The sequence below is a fragment of the Xiphophorus maculatus genome, chromosome 24, assembly GCF_002775205.1.
Source record: "Xiphophorus maculatus strain JP 163 A chromosome 24, X_maculatus-5.0-male, whole genome shotgun sequence".
In the NCBI taxonomy this organism is placed as follows: domain Eukaryota; kingdom Metazoa; phylum Chordata; class Actinopteri; order Cyprinodontiformes; family Poeciliidae; genus Xiphophorus; species Xiphophorus maculatus.
In genome coordinates this window covers 7,619,901-7,635,116 of record NC_036466.1, presented here as the reverse complement: position 1 = coordinate 7,635,116, position 15,216 = coordinate 7,619,901, and the positions used below count along the sequence as shown (strand labels likewise).

Sequence of the window (15,216 nt, the reverse complement as noted above, 5' to 3'; positions counted from 1 at the left end):
TAAACAACAAATTTACTTTAATGTGCATTTCCACACAGTTGAAACCATTTTAGCACTTCTGCAGAAGCTAATAGCTACAGTCTCCCTTGTTTTCACTTTTGGGGATCCATCCAGTTGGGTAAGGTATTGGCTGCTTTGCAACCACCAGTCAGTGGTGTGTCAGGTAGCATTGAGCTTACGTATTTCAGCTTTCAAAGCTGCATTTCCTTTCTAATATTTTAGATATGCTCTATGAAAGAATCCGCAAATAACTTGGAGTTGCATTCCACAGAAAAATCTGCGAATACTTAGACTGAGACAAATGTAAAAACCTATCCAAAATTATTTTTAAGCTAATTACAGATTGAACTATTTGTCTCTATGCATCTGTGACTGTTTCCAAAGAGTTGCTTATCTGAATGGGCTTCATAGAGTTGTAAAGAAATCCAAAAGGAGGGGCTTGCCCAGGTCTCCATCCATGCAATGATTGCAACAGAGTGTGTCACTCACATTGGAAACTGACTTGAAAAACTATAATCAGGAAAAAGAAATTCAATGCCTGGTACGCTTTACAAAGCTACACACTAACTGCTTGATTGAGTTGAGGGCATTTTGAGCAAGCAAACCATGAATGGAGGGAGGGAATCAATGAAGTGTTTGTCCACTTCCTTACTCATTAAGGAACTTCCATTCACATCAGGATCTATATATGACAAAGAAAGCTCACAAGTGCACAGTTTCAGTCCGAGAAGGCTGGCCTTTCTCCCCCCTTGAAGCCCTCCCCTTATCGAAATTCGCCTCACAGAGTCACTGTGCCAGAGGCCAAAGTCTTGACAGGGGTGGCCCAGTGAGGGGGAAATCAAACGAGTCCCTTTTCACTGTCAGGTTTTTGGACAGGGGGGCCTGCTTACCTACAAGTCCTCAGTTTCTTTTAAACCTTTTCTCGAGGAGAACAGCAAGGCTTGGCTACTGTTCTCATCTCAAGGGATTTAGATTTATCTTTTCAAATATAGATGTGGATCACATTTGAAAAAAACTGTGGATGAGCAACACTTTTAGTTGTTTTTTTTTTTCAAACAATCATATTAAATAAAGACTCATTAGATTGAGTCAATGTACATTTCAAAATAAAGCAGAATATAATTGTGACTTATTTTATGCGCTGATTTTTGGATTGTTCTCATCAGCCTTTGAAATTTTAAGGGGTGTATGGAGGTCTTAGCACAGCGTTTCATTTCTGTTGCCAGTGAGCGTATACTTGGTGGCAGGTCGTGCATAACTTCTGTGCATAATTAAATGCACAGCAGTCAGCATGTTTTTGTCTGGACTCTTAAATTATTGCACGTTGTTCTTACAATAGTTTTTCCTGCATTTTTATGAAACACTGATAACTACAGTTTAGTCTTCTTTGGGCATTTCAGCATCAATTTATTTTAATTTTTCAAAGAAATTAACATATTTCCTCCTCTTGCTTTCATATATTATTTCAGAGCATTTTCAGACTCCTCTGTAAAGGTTTTCCTGCTGTGAATATTCCTGTTAAGGACGTCCAAAATTATCATTTTTATGCTTAAACATTCATCTGCATTAAAGTTCAGGTAAGTGATGTTGAAATTCATCGGCATTAATTCACTTACCTTTTTAGTTTTTTAAGGCTGACAGATAATTCTTCAAACTGGAATTTATGCAGAAAAACATTTATTTCTGAAGAATTATGTGATTTAATGTCTAAACTATTTAACAAACTCACATCTGGTGCATTTTATATAGATTGCAAAACTGCTAGGCTAACATTCTCTGTTTTAATATGACTAGATAGTTTGGCTTGCACCATATTTTCAGCACTACTTGGAAAGGTTTCACTAAACTTATGAGTTTGCTCTTTTCTAGCCTAGGTTGATTAAACTACATTCCCCAATTCATCTGCATGTTTTTGTTTTGTCTCAGAGCCATGCTAGACATCACTGTAGAAGCGTTATGTTGGGTTAATGTTCAGGAAATTGGGCTTCATAAAAATTATTCATGTTGTTCTGGAATTAAAGTGCACAGAATGTATATCTCGTCAAGTTAAATTTGCATTAGAAACCCCTCTTATCAGATTTCTGTTGGGGTTGGAGCACCTGGATGCTGGAAATGTTGGGATCGCACCTGTTACAAACTTCAACTCGTCTGTTATAGAATTGTTAGCTATGAAAATGTTTACCACTTTTTGTTTTTAACTAATGCATCATTTCATTTGAATGTTGAGCTGAGACTTTCGAGACTCCGATAAAGATTTCAGTGCAACGCAGAAACTAAATATCAAGATGAAGAAAAATAGAGCATCTTGTCATGTTTTCGTTTCAAAATAATATATTTTTTGGAACAAATGGGTCCTTTGAAAACATTAGAAGCAGAAAACCGGAGTGAAAGAATTAGCCTGTTTGATTCTATAATTTAAACATTACCTGTAATCCATTTATTTTTCATTTGACCGCATGCTTCCAAGCCAGCAGGTGTTTATTTTGATGGGAGCTCGCTTTATATCCGGTACAGATCGGTGTAACTTGCGAAACATTGATGTACAGATCCAGCTGCACGCTGGTGGAGAGGGAGAGTAGAGACCGAGTCTTGTCTCTTTTTTTTCTGCCCTTCACTTCAGAATTTGGCGCTCCTGTGGTCGCGCTTGAAGCTCAGCTCATCTGCGCGGAGCTGCGAGCGTCCAAGCTCCTGCTTTTTACTGGATAATCAATATTTATTTATTTTTTTGCTCTGCATTCATTTATTTTTCTTTCGCAACCAGTTTTCATAATTCCCCTGTCATGATTCGCTTCATTTTCTTCTTTGCTGTTGTTTGAAAGTGACTGGCTGCAGGGGGGTTTTGCGCTCCAGTTTGCGCCAGCGGGGACTGGCAATATGTAATTTTGGGGAAAGACGCCGCGGTTTTTGGGAAAAGTGGAATATCCCCCCCCCCCGCCTTGAACAGCCGCTTCTAGTTTACTTTGTGGAGCAGAAGAGATTCTGATACACAGTGATGGTCTGAGGTTATTACAACTAACTGCAGAGCGGATTCTATCATTTTGGAAACTGCTTGTGGGTAAGTTTGATTAATGATTCCTCTTTTCTGTTGCCAAAGTTGTACTGAATCCTCTCTGGGTACGTGCAGGAATAAGATGCCGTGGCCAGTTAATTTTGCATTGACGCTAGCCATCCAATGCTGCAAATCTGCATCAGTTACCAGTTGATTGTTTTTGTTAGAGTGGAATCCTGGTCTCCTTATATGCGGCAGTGTTAATAAATGTTTGAGGAGAGCACATCTCTCTCCGAGTTACGCATGAATCTCGGTGTCTGTTTTTGCGTTCGTTGCGGACTGGAACGGCTGCAGTACGGCGGTGCAGCTGGACTGCTGAAGTCACACACACGCACAAAAAAAATTCATTAGAGAAAAAAAAATCTGAGCGCACATCGATCTGTGTAAGAGCAATTTTACGCATCATTTTGTTTCCGTTGTAATTGTGTAATATTGCGTGCAATCGCAAAGGGCTTTTGTGCGTCAGCAGCGCGCGTGATTGTGTGGTGGGTAAATAGGAGGCGAGAAGATCCCGAGCTCCGTTTGCTTAAATCATTTCTGCAGAGTGATCGCTTATTCTCAATTGCACTCCCTCTCTTCTCCCTCTGCTTGGACTGATGATGGATTATGATTGTCCATATGGACGCTAGAGTCACCCCTCCACCTCTGGCTCTAATCAGATTAGCGTTTGCCAGTTGAACATATTTGGGAATCAGCAAGTGACACTGATGCAAAGTTAAATCCTTCTCTTATCTACTAGAAACGAGTTATAGAGGGTGCTGTAGCCCTGCAAGTTGCTGCAAGTGTCACCATTTTATCAGAGAACCTCTGCAGAGATTTTAAAATAAAATCTCTAACTTCACATTAACTTCTTTTTTTCTCCTTGTTGTTCTCTGCTTGAACTTTTGGACACTTACAGCATTAAAATCAATTTGAGTTCTCCATGTTATTTTTATGACTTATTTATTCATTTCTAAACCCAGGGTGAAGCTTGGCTGCAGCATCGCCCAGCATCACATGAATTAATAGGTCTGTGGCAGCAGCCACTTAACAGCAGCCCTGCAGCTACATATTGAGCTGAGTCCAGTGCTCTTATACAGAAATTGATTTAGACAGAGATTATGTCATCTGGCGCTGGCTCTTCCCCCCTCACCCCTGTATTCTTACAGGTTAAGTTTATCCTCTGAATTCCTCTTCTGTCCCCTGATGAAGTTTAAACTACAAAACCATGTGAAGTTCTGAGCCATGGTCACCTCTCATTAATTTGAGCTACAGTGCCTTGCAGAACTATTCATGATCCTTAAGAGTCAATGTGGATTTTTTGGGGTGATTATGAGCTATACCAACACAAAAATAATAGTTTTCAGAAGTTTTTGCTTCTGAAAAGTGTAGCATGTGTTTCCACCCCTTTACGCTGATCAACAGCTTCAGCAGTGAAGTGCACACATTGCAACTAAATACAGGGCAATCATTAAATGAAAAGCCTATTGTAGGCTGAAGAAGACTTAAAACTGAGGTAAAGGTTCCCCTTCCCACAGCACAACAATCACAAACATGTTGTTTGAGAATCATCTTGTCAAAGTTTAAACCTAAATCCAATTGGTATTCTGTGGCAAGACTGAGAAAAAGAAGTTTGCAGATGTGCTCAATCCAGTCTGTTGGGAGTTGAGCTACTTTGCAAAGAATAATTGGTAAAAAGTTTTTTGTCTCATACCCCAAACGATCGGCATCTGGAGAAGCAAGAAAAGGCTGTTCTATAAATCTTTGGCAAAGCTCGGTTCAGACAGAAGTGTACGCTTGTAATATTTTGATTTATGAATTCAGAAAACTATAAGTTTCGTTTTACTTTAAATACAATTTGCTTCGATATATGCAAAAAAAGTAGTGAAGTTTGTGTTTGTTGCATGCCGACTTGTAGCAGAAACCTTTGGGGGAAAGAAATTCCAAAAAGTCCCTCTGCCACTAATGCAACACTTAACAAATTGTGCTTGTTACGCCCCCATGGTCTAGGGGTCCAGGGGCGGTAACATAAAAATGTGTTCAGAGAAAAAGTGAAATGAAAAATATGATTTATTACAAAATGAAGGTTTTCACAGAACCAAAACACAATACAACTTAACCCAATTAAACAAAAGTAAAGGACCAACAAATGCAGAAAACACTGAGTGCAAATTAAATAACAAGATGTGCAAACACATCAGTCTAAAGTAACTCAAAACAACCAAAAGGAAAGGACAAAAGGGAGCACCAAAACCTCCCCAGACACAAGCCTCTAGCTTGTTCAAGATTTACCGAAAGCAGCTTCAAACCACTTAGCAAAATAAGCAGGAACAAAATTGTTCAAACTGTCCAAAACAGTCACCAAACGCGGAAGGTGGGGGTCAGCTATACACAACCTCTTCCTACTAGCTGCCCCTCTGGAGGAATGAACTCAGACGTCTTTTATGTGATGCAGGTGGGTCTCATCAACGTCTGATTGGCTTTGCTGCTCCAATGGGGTGGCTGCTCTCCTGCAGCTTCTAGGCAGCCAATCAGAAAGCTGTGCCCGCACAGCTGATCCTGCATAATAGAAAAAAAACAAAGAACCTGCACAGCCTCAAGAGGCCAGGGGCCGTAACAGTGCTTAAGTGATATGTACATGAATGCTGTTTCACTATCTAAACACAATTTTAACTGACATAAACTTCACGTTCCAAACTACCCTAAAAAAACAACATTCATAAGAATCTTGACCTCATTCAGCTTGCATTGTTCTGTCTGGTGGACAGAAGAATGTAAAAGCATCCCACAATTGTTCTGCCCCTGTCTTGATTGATGCTTTTAATTTTCAAGGAGCTGTCACCTAGGCCCATTGGCCTTGGGTTTGCAATCAAGGGACCAGACAGTCACAGGCTTTCAAATGAAAGAGTTCATTAATGTGGTGGGAAATAAGGCTTGTCTCATTGTGGAATATTGGCTCAGTGTGAGGAGTGATTGGCGCAATTGGTGTGGATTTGTGAGCAAGATGGTCAGAGAGGAAGTTGAGATCCGGCTACTTCAATCATGGCTGTTAAATGACATTAATATGACTCGAGGGGAAGATGGGAAAACCCACAAGGCAACTGTGTGTGTATGTGTGAGAGAGAGAGAAAGCATGTGGATGTGTGTGCTAGTATCCCAAATGTATTGACCCTGTGCATCTCTCACTGCTTGCTTGGCACTGCTGAGCAGAGTTATTGGCTGCTGTGAAATCAGAGCATTAGAAGCTGCGGACGACATGCATAACAGGCGTGCTCAGTTAAATCTTTCGAAAATCCAATTCCTCTGAAGATGAGATTCCTCTTTCTCCATGCCTTGTTCCATTTTCCGTCGCAATCATTGGGCATCGATCTGATCCAGACTCATTTATTTTTGTTGCAGCCATCATGTCAGGAATTGATAAGAGTGGTAGAGCCGATAAATAACAATATATCTTTGCATGTGGCTTCGCTCCTTCAAAAGAATCATTACAGGAAATAAAGTGGATTTTTTTATTTTTATCAGGTGCCTATAGGCTTTCTTACTTTATGAAGCAGTGGGAAGGTCAAAAAAGTAGAATAACTGGAGAGTATATATAGATTTCTGCGATATTGCTCACCACCCAGATTGATATGACCTGTGGGGCTACATCTACAATATTTTCATCTGTCATATTTATTATACTGAAAAGTGCATTAGCTTACATGCTACTAGTTCTGTAAGAAGAGTAATGCAATATTTTTCATAAACCTTTCAAATTATTGGGCTATTTTTGGGCTTTATTTGAACTTTTTTGTGCGTCTAGTTATTGACGATACAGAGTATAATGCTTCATAGTTGCAAGTTTTGATTGTCTTCTGTAGAGTTAAGAGTAAATTTAGGAAAATCATTTCCTTTTATGGGTTTTATGTTTACAAAGGACTTTGTATGCTTTAGAGAAGTTGGCTATGCGACTTTAACCAGTTACTACTGCAACTGGTGAGCATGGTTGTTAGCATACAAGTGGAATATGTTATAGTCATATTTTTAAACATTGTGTCTTTATAAAGTCTCCACACAGGTGGATACTGTGTATGTGTCCAGTGGTCTGAATCCACACACTCACACTCTTACCTTTAAGGATAAATGTATTTTCTCTGCAAAAGTTTCTTAAATTTGTTCTTGTTCAGTCAACGTTTATGTTTTGTAAATTTTCCATAAAACAAAAAATCAGTTAGCATAGTTTAGTCAATACAAACTGACTTTCTGCATCTTGTAAAAGCTACATAATATTTACTGCTCTCTCGGTGGACGCCAGTGTTTGAATGACTCAACTCCTTTATGAATTTCAATCATGAGTTAATGCTTGAATTGAGTCAGGCCTTAAGCCTCTGTAAATGGAAATCCAGGCTGTATAGAAAAATAAATGGCCTTAAATTGACCCTCCCCCATACACTTTGAGTAAGTTGAGCTACCTGTGCTTCTTTTACTGCTATTATTCAGCAAAGACACATCAAAGAATAGTCTTCCTTACAAATCATCTTCAGGCTGCCCTTTGTTCCCCTTTTTAAGACCTCGATGGGAGTGCCTGCATGTAGGGAAACGAGTACGACTGAGCATCTGCTGCTGTGGTGCCGGTTTTATTTACTTTCGGGATGTAATGGCATTTCAGTTCTAACCGAACGTTGCTTAATAACTTCATAAAGTGATGGTAATGGCATCATTTTCAGCTGTCTCTTTCCGTTGCTCATCGGTGCTTTGTGTAATTTAAGTAGTGTTGGTGGATGGCCATGGCGTAAAGTGGATCAAAGTAAAATACCATTGTATGCTTTATTTTTGTGTTCGTTGCATCATAAAATAAAATGACTTGGGGTTCGGCTACAGAGTTGTAAGTGCTAAAACTCAAATGTTATAGGCAGTTGTTGTAGAGGGAAACAATGGAGAATACAATAAGGTACTGATGTTGAAATCTCTAAAATGGCCATCTGCGGGCAACCTCACTTTATATTCTTCTTTGCTGCGGGCAACTTATGTTTGCCATCAAACTATTCCCTGCTTTAATCTGTAGTGCAGAGAGGAGACCATTACCTCCATGTAGGAGAACAGAAATGTTATCTTCATCCTTTGTTTTTAACACCGCCGTCATAGTGCCACGTCTGGAGGTGATCCTCTCCGACCCTTTCAGCTTACAAAGATGAAGTCGATGTGTTTTTAGATGTTAGCGTCACCAGAGAAGTGGATAGAGGATGGAAATTGCATGCCAGGGGAAACGAGATGAACAAATTTTCCTCCCATTTCCCCTCCTCTCTCCATCACATCAGTGCTTACTCATTCATGAAGCCTGGGTTCTGACATTCCATACATTGATGTGGAGATATTTTCTTTTTCTTTAAAATGCTATTCGGAAGGAAGAAAAAAATAGCCAGTCAACATTATTCAGGAGAACAGAGGAAGCATTCTGTGTTCAGGTCATAATCACAGCCAAAAAAATCTGTATTCACATTCTAACCTGAGTTAATCAGACAATTCAAGATAGCCTTGGACATATTCATTTACAATAGCCTCCATAAGGGCCTTTGGGTTTTCACTGAATGAAAAGGCTCACACTATTACAAGCAGCATTTACTCAAATGGGAACTATGAGCATGCTCTGTTTGCATACTCCATTAATACACACTGAGAGAGTCTACACCAAATTCTCCTCTTGAAGCCAGGCAGGGGCTTAAATAGAACAGCTACATCAAGGGATTAATAGTGAGTGAAATCAAGGAGCGCTTCATTAGCAGTTCTTCATTTGTCATTAGCTACTTCACACGAGACCTGGGGCAACATAGTATTTACAGCTAATTTTCGACATACCTTTCAGCATGCCTTCAGACTGAGATGAGGCCGTAAACGAGATCACAACAAAGACCAAAGATGATGAAAATGGTTTTATTTGCTTGCCTTTGCTTTATGCATCATCAGTTTCTAAAGGTAAAGTGTAAAACTACTTAAGTGCCCTGCAAAGGTATTCATAACAGGTGGTGATCCATCTCTACACAAAAATGTATTTTTTTTCTCCAAAAGCAGTTAATTTGATATTTTTTGGGGCTCACACCCCAGATTTTTTATTTAGTTAATAAAAAAAATAAAATCAATCATAAGCATTCAATAAATGATCAATGATGAATGACCTCTCTTTGGGTTTATTTGTGGTATAGTTGATACTCTGGTGTCCTATTATTACCGTTCAACAACAACAAAAGAAAAAAAACTACAATAGTTTTTAAAATAAAGTCAAATTTAACATTTTTATTATTCACATAAAAATTATACTTTCTCATGAAGAATCAGCTCAATTGACATTTGGTATATAAAGACAACGTATTCATACCACTGACAATTTAGGTTTAATCTCTTTTTTTACTAGCATGTTTCTTAAGAAAAATTACTTCTTTATTTTTAATATTATTAGGAAGTAATATTAACATTTTTGGAGCAGCCCAGCAAGTATTTTTATATATTTTTTTAATTGATACTCCTTTTGCATTGTTTCATTATCTTGAGAGATTCACATCTCATTTCCTATTGGAAACAAACTTATTTGTTGAATGAAAATCTAAATCTTATATGAATAATTTTGATCTTAAATGTCTGTTTATGATTGCCTTCTACTAATCTCCAGATGAATCAGGACAACACATAATATTCTGATTTACTTGAACTAGTTACTATTTTTGAGAAAACGGTGTAGCTAGTTACAAGTGGAATCCATGGACTCTGATGGGAACATATTCATTCGCTATTTTTAATCTGGATTACACTAACAACAGCAGAGCTGCTGTCTGTTATCATGCAAACCATGGGTTCTTCTTATAATGTCCAAAAAGTATGACTTCTGCAAACATCTTCCCTGGAGTCTTTTTATTCTTTTTAGTGGTTATTTTGGAGAAGATTGAGACTACTTTGGCACAGTCTTTGGCTATAACCTCTTCTCTGCATAATTGTCCTACATCCACCATCTTGCATTTAAATTTAGTTGTGCTTTATTCGTGCATAATGACATTAAAAGGAATTCTACAGTATGTTGCTTCCACCACAATGTGATAACACTTTTCATTTTTGTTTTTCTTCTTTTAGCTTTGTTTCCCCTGAATTCATTGGTAGGCTGGGGCTTCCTATCTGAACCAAAACACAGCAACTCATGGAATAATCCAGACCCCAGCTTGGCGAATGGTAGCAATAATTTTATGCTGCAGAAAACTTTTATTGCATCAGAGCTGCAGGGGTGCCTTTTCCCCCCTGTCCTGGACCAGACCCACAGAGAGCGACTCTCAACAGGGTTCATGATTTATAGGCCACTTTACGGGAAGGGCCCGGGGACGCAGCATTTCTTGTCCTCGGATATTGAATCTCTGCTTCCTGGCGTGGGGTGTGGGTCATCTGTTATTGTGTGCAAACTTATTTGCATTGCACAATTTGAGCTTGTCATAGCTCTTAAATTTGTTTTTACTTTCAGAGTTTGTTGGTTTCAGACATGTAAGAAGGATAGTCCAGGGGAAAATCTGCAGGGAAGACAAATGGCTTTCACATTCTGGATTTGTGGATCTACAATTCTACATAATTTTGACATATAACAAGTGCTAGCATTATGCTTTGGTCTCCTTTTTCTACATAAAGAACTTATATTTACTCATAAAAAGAACCTTCCTTGCAACATCAACCATTTAACGGCAATTTGCAAAGTGCATTACATAAAATTAAATCGAAAATCTCTATACACAAATGAGCCATTTGACTTAAAAAAACAGCAAGATAAATATTTCATGGCCTTACAAATTGTAGTAGCATGCATGTAGGTGTTGTTTCATAGCTTGCGTTAATAATCTAACAATCCTCTTTCATCCTTCCTTCCTTAATCAGCTAACCATTCTGCTACTTAGCAGAAAAGAACTTTCTACTGAAATGTTTACCTGGGTGTATTGCTTCATTTTGTGGGTCTTTACTCTTTACACTTAATGGCTTAAAAGCATTTATATGAGGCGTTTTAAAGCTAGCAATTAATGTCTTTAATTTAAGAGTAGCTGCAGAGCTGAATAAATGTCGGCTGTTGTATTTCTTTAAACTGAAATATGTTGCCAAGGAAATCTCCTTCTGCTGTTATCCTGTAAAATATGCAGTGTTTTTTAAGTCAGAGCCTCTTGAAGACTTTGATGCTCTCTACTGCATAGCATTAGCATACCGTAGAGCTAGCTGGAGACTCATCGGTTCAGCAGCAGATCAGTCTCAATGTCACAGATGTAAATTTAGGTGCCGAGTAAAAATGTGTGTAAGAGGTTGTGTGTGGGAGAGATAAAGAAAAAAACACTGCAGTCTGTGAATATTAATCACCACCATTGGAAGTCTCCACCTAAACTTGACGAGTTTTGAGTGTATAGAGCATTTCTATGAAATGTACCTGCTATGTTTGGATCTGGTCGATGTTGGACCTCAGAGGGCTGCGGTATGAAATTTTACAATCCGATTTAGCAGCAGCTGTGGTAAATTTCCCTTCCAGTGCCATCACATCAAACCTGCTCTTCTGGTTTTTGAGAATGTGTTTTTTGGGCTGTGCAAAAAGAAAAAGAAAAGATGAAAAGGACGTAATCCATACCACTCAGTTTACCAGTTCAGTTAACTTTATGTACTAATCATGTACTTGAATCTTATTTTTATTTAAATTTTTGCTCTTAATTATGCCTTTGAACCATTCATTTTAGTGTGAAATCATTATTACATTCATCTTTTATAATTAATATCAAAGTTTTGATCTGTTGTGGATTTTCTCAAAACACACTTTTGTTGCCTTTGACGACTTTCTGTCATAGTTTTGGATATTTGCCCATTTTTCTCAGCTGAATTTGAAGAGCTCATTTAAATCTGTTGGTTTCCAGGCAGATGTCCACCTTTTACACACTCAATGCTTTTTATATATAGTGTTTTTGTAGCTTTCGTTAATGTTACCCTGTTGACAGAAAGTTGTGTGTGTTTGGAATCATTGTCATGTTGACACTGTCATCCTTCCTATTAATCTACACAGTTTCTGCAATGTGAGTACAGTCTTAATATACTTAAAAGTCTCAGTTTGAGTCATCAAAACATACTTGCCATTGCGTCCAATCTGCTGAATCATTTTCTTGGCTTTTCATAAAAGATTTCTGTAGGCGGTGTCTGGGTTATTTGTGTGGGCATTTTCAAATTTAGCTTGAATTGGACTATTTTAGGGATGCCACATGACCCAGAGGTAGAGCAGGTGCATCATATACAGAGACTACAGTCTTTAACACACTTGTCCCAGGTTTCAGACCTGGCCCATTTACTGCATTTCGTCCCCCTCTCTCTCGGTTTACCTACTAAACAGTAAATGTCAATAGAGCCACAAAAACCTCTAGAAAAATGTGACTATTGTGGAACTGATGATTCTTTCTGGTATTGCACGCCTGAAATCCATGTTTGGTCAAATCCACTCTTGGTGAACCGTGACACCAAGCTTCCAGCAGCTCCTGATTCATGGCAGGCTTAGGCGTTTGTGTTTATTCATCCTGTGTTGATTTTATTTGCTTTCACCTGTAATATCCAGAGAGCCTCGTTCCTCTAATGTCATCCTTGTCTCCTCACTGTGCAGGGTAAAAGATTTAGTTGGCATGCAGCTCAACCACAAACGAATTACAAATATTGGCTTCAGATAAAGTAAGTATAAATTACTTTAGATCACATTATCAGTTTTTATTTTTTTTACTATTCTTTTGGCTATTTATGCTCTTTAAACTTACATTACGGTTTATCTTACAGTTGTTAAGCGTTAGGGATTTCCTGATTGTGTCCTTGGCTTTATAAACATAACAGACTGGACTTTGAAACAACATTCACAATACTTCACAATACATTGTATTACAGTGGGCAACCCAATATCAACATGTCCAATATTGCAATCAGAAAGTACTGCTAGAATGTAATATTTTGAAAGCTGGTAGTATTAAGGTTCTTTGCATTCATGCCTTGCATATCACTTATCTAATTGGCCATTTGCATTGACTTTCACTGCCTACATTTTGATATATACTTTGGTGAACAAGATGACAAAGCTGACAGAAAATGGCGAAGACAACATGATGATGAGAAACAAAGAAAAATGCAATTTGGGTTAATCTAAATTTTTGACACAAGTATCACAAGGTCTTGTCATTCTGATAGTGCTCTGGCAACAATTTGTGGTGAGAATTTGTTGTTGGATGCTTAACCTACCTTATCTTCATGTTTTAAAGTCACCAGTTGCAATACTCAACTACTGTAGAGGACATTTTTGAAAGCTGTTTTGTTCGTACCCTGATATTGGATATGAACAAAACATACCCAATATGTTTATGTGTAGACACATTGCAGCAATGTGTCTACACACCATAGTCATTTCTTTTTCAATTGTGTAAAGTGCTTACCATTTAAAAGGAAAAGCCTGTCCACATGCTAGGTCAAAGAATTATTCAAATAAATACAATTCTGACAATTTTAGAATTAAACACATTAAAATATGTCTGATTCTCATATTTTTTTCTAATTTTTCTCTTTGCAAGAGTCAAGAACATGGAGGCTTGTGGTTGCTGGGTTATTAGATAATCTAAAATGGAATAATTCAGCGAGGAGAGCACAGACTTGTGTGGGTGGGTGTGCGTCAGCCAAGGGTATGAGGGCTTAAGAAGTGTTTTTCACAAATAGAAATGTTAACTCGCCAAGCAGAGTACATATCAATTTTTCTGCCTGAAGGTAGGAGGAAGGAGACACAAAGGTGACACAGGGAAGAGGGAAAGGGGTGTAATGACAGAGATGGAGAGATGGTATATTCATACTCAGACTTACGTAGAGTTACCATTACTTTTGCCTTATGCAAGTTGATGCATAACACCTATAACAATTCTCGCATTTTTGACCAATTGCTATTGTAGTTGAGGCTCCATATCAAAAATTTGTGTTTTTTAGTGTTAAGGAAATCTTGTTGCTAGTTATCTGTTTGGACAGGAGAGGAAATTTGTTATCCTACATAAACCTTGGAAGGACAGTTATTGACTAAGACTTTGATCCTTAAATAAGATTTTGATGAGTTTGAGTTCCTAAATTAATGTCAAAAATGGCCGGAATCTATACGTGTTGTATGATTAAATGCTCACCACTGCACCTAAATATTTGAAAAAGGTTTTGCGTAAAACGGACAACATTCACACTAATTAGTTTCCTGCTCAGACCTGCATATTGTCTTTACCTTGGCAAGCTACACCTGAAGGACAAAGATGATTTGTGAATAACTTTACTCTCATTAAGTCATAATTTCATACCTTTGTCACAAGGCAGGACATTGGAAAGGTTTTTGAGTACAGCTACCGAAGGTGGACAGTTCTGCTGGATTCATATAGAATACTGTACTAATAGGGATATACAAAAATAAATAGCCAGGCCTTTTTAGCTCAGTTCTTTTCCACTCTAGTGTTGGCATTATGTACATTATTACCATTACAAATAGGTAATTATGTAATTTCTTCCTTTTGAAATGCAGGTTTGTGGAGGCAACATTTGCATTGCTGTTTTTCAAGTCACCCGAAAGAGCTTATATGAAAATAATCTGTTAATATTTGCTTCTGTTTGTTTAAACTTTATTTTTGATATCTAGTTAACAGAAGATATGCTGATATGCTCTTCAGGGTACGCAGATTTAAAAAAAAGTGAGTAGGAGAGTTCTGAAATAAGATCTGTAAAAAAACAGAATCTCAATATCCATTTGGCAGGATGCAGTAAATAGAGCCTCAGTGGTAGAGTGGTGGAAATGTTCGAGAGTGAAGACGGGATGCGTTTCCAGGGCTAACTCCTTGCCGTCAAGGGGCTGAGAGAGTGTCCCATTTCTCTTACCACGTCGTCCTCAAAGATAATTGAATTTTGGATGAATCCGTCTTGGAGGAAAAACTGTCTGGAAAAAGGAGAAGGTGGATGCTTTAAAAAAATATAAAAACACTCAAAGAATGAGAGGCAGGTGACAGGTCCATCTTTGAAGACGGACCATTGAGTTGGCTGACATGACAAGCTATTATAAACACTTTTTATTTTTAAGATCTAATACTTCAGTGTCTTGTCGTCAATTGTTTCTAGAAGGAAGAAAACACACTTTTTATATGCTTTAATTTTTATCCCTTATAACACAAGATACA

The 15,216-nt window shown here is 38.0% G+C and overlaps 1 protein-coding gene across 3 annotated transcripts in view; it reads left to right on the top strand.

The window, feature by feature from the left end:
* Positions 1 to 2,576: 2,576 nt before the first annotated feature.
* The window catches only part of LOC102234441 (interleukin-1 receptor accessory protein-like 1), a 214,608-nt gene continuing 201,968 nt past the window's right edge, over positions 2,577 to 15,216 (top strand). For 2 of the 3 annotated variants that reach the window (XM_023329810.1, XM_005805004.3), the window contains exon 1: positions 2,577 to 3,055. The gene's annotated coding sequence lies outside the window, so the exon portion shown is untranslated. Of the gene's footprint in view, positions 3,056 to 12,662; positions 12,716 to 15,216 lie in introns of those variants that run through there. The other variant, XM_023329809.1, reaches the window with a different exon arrangement.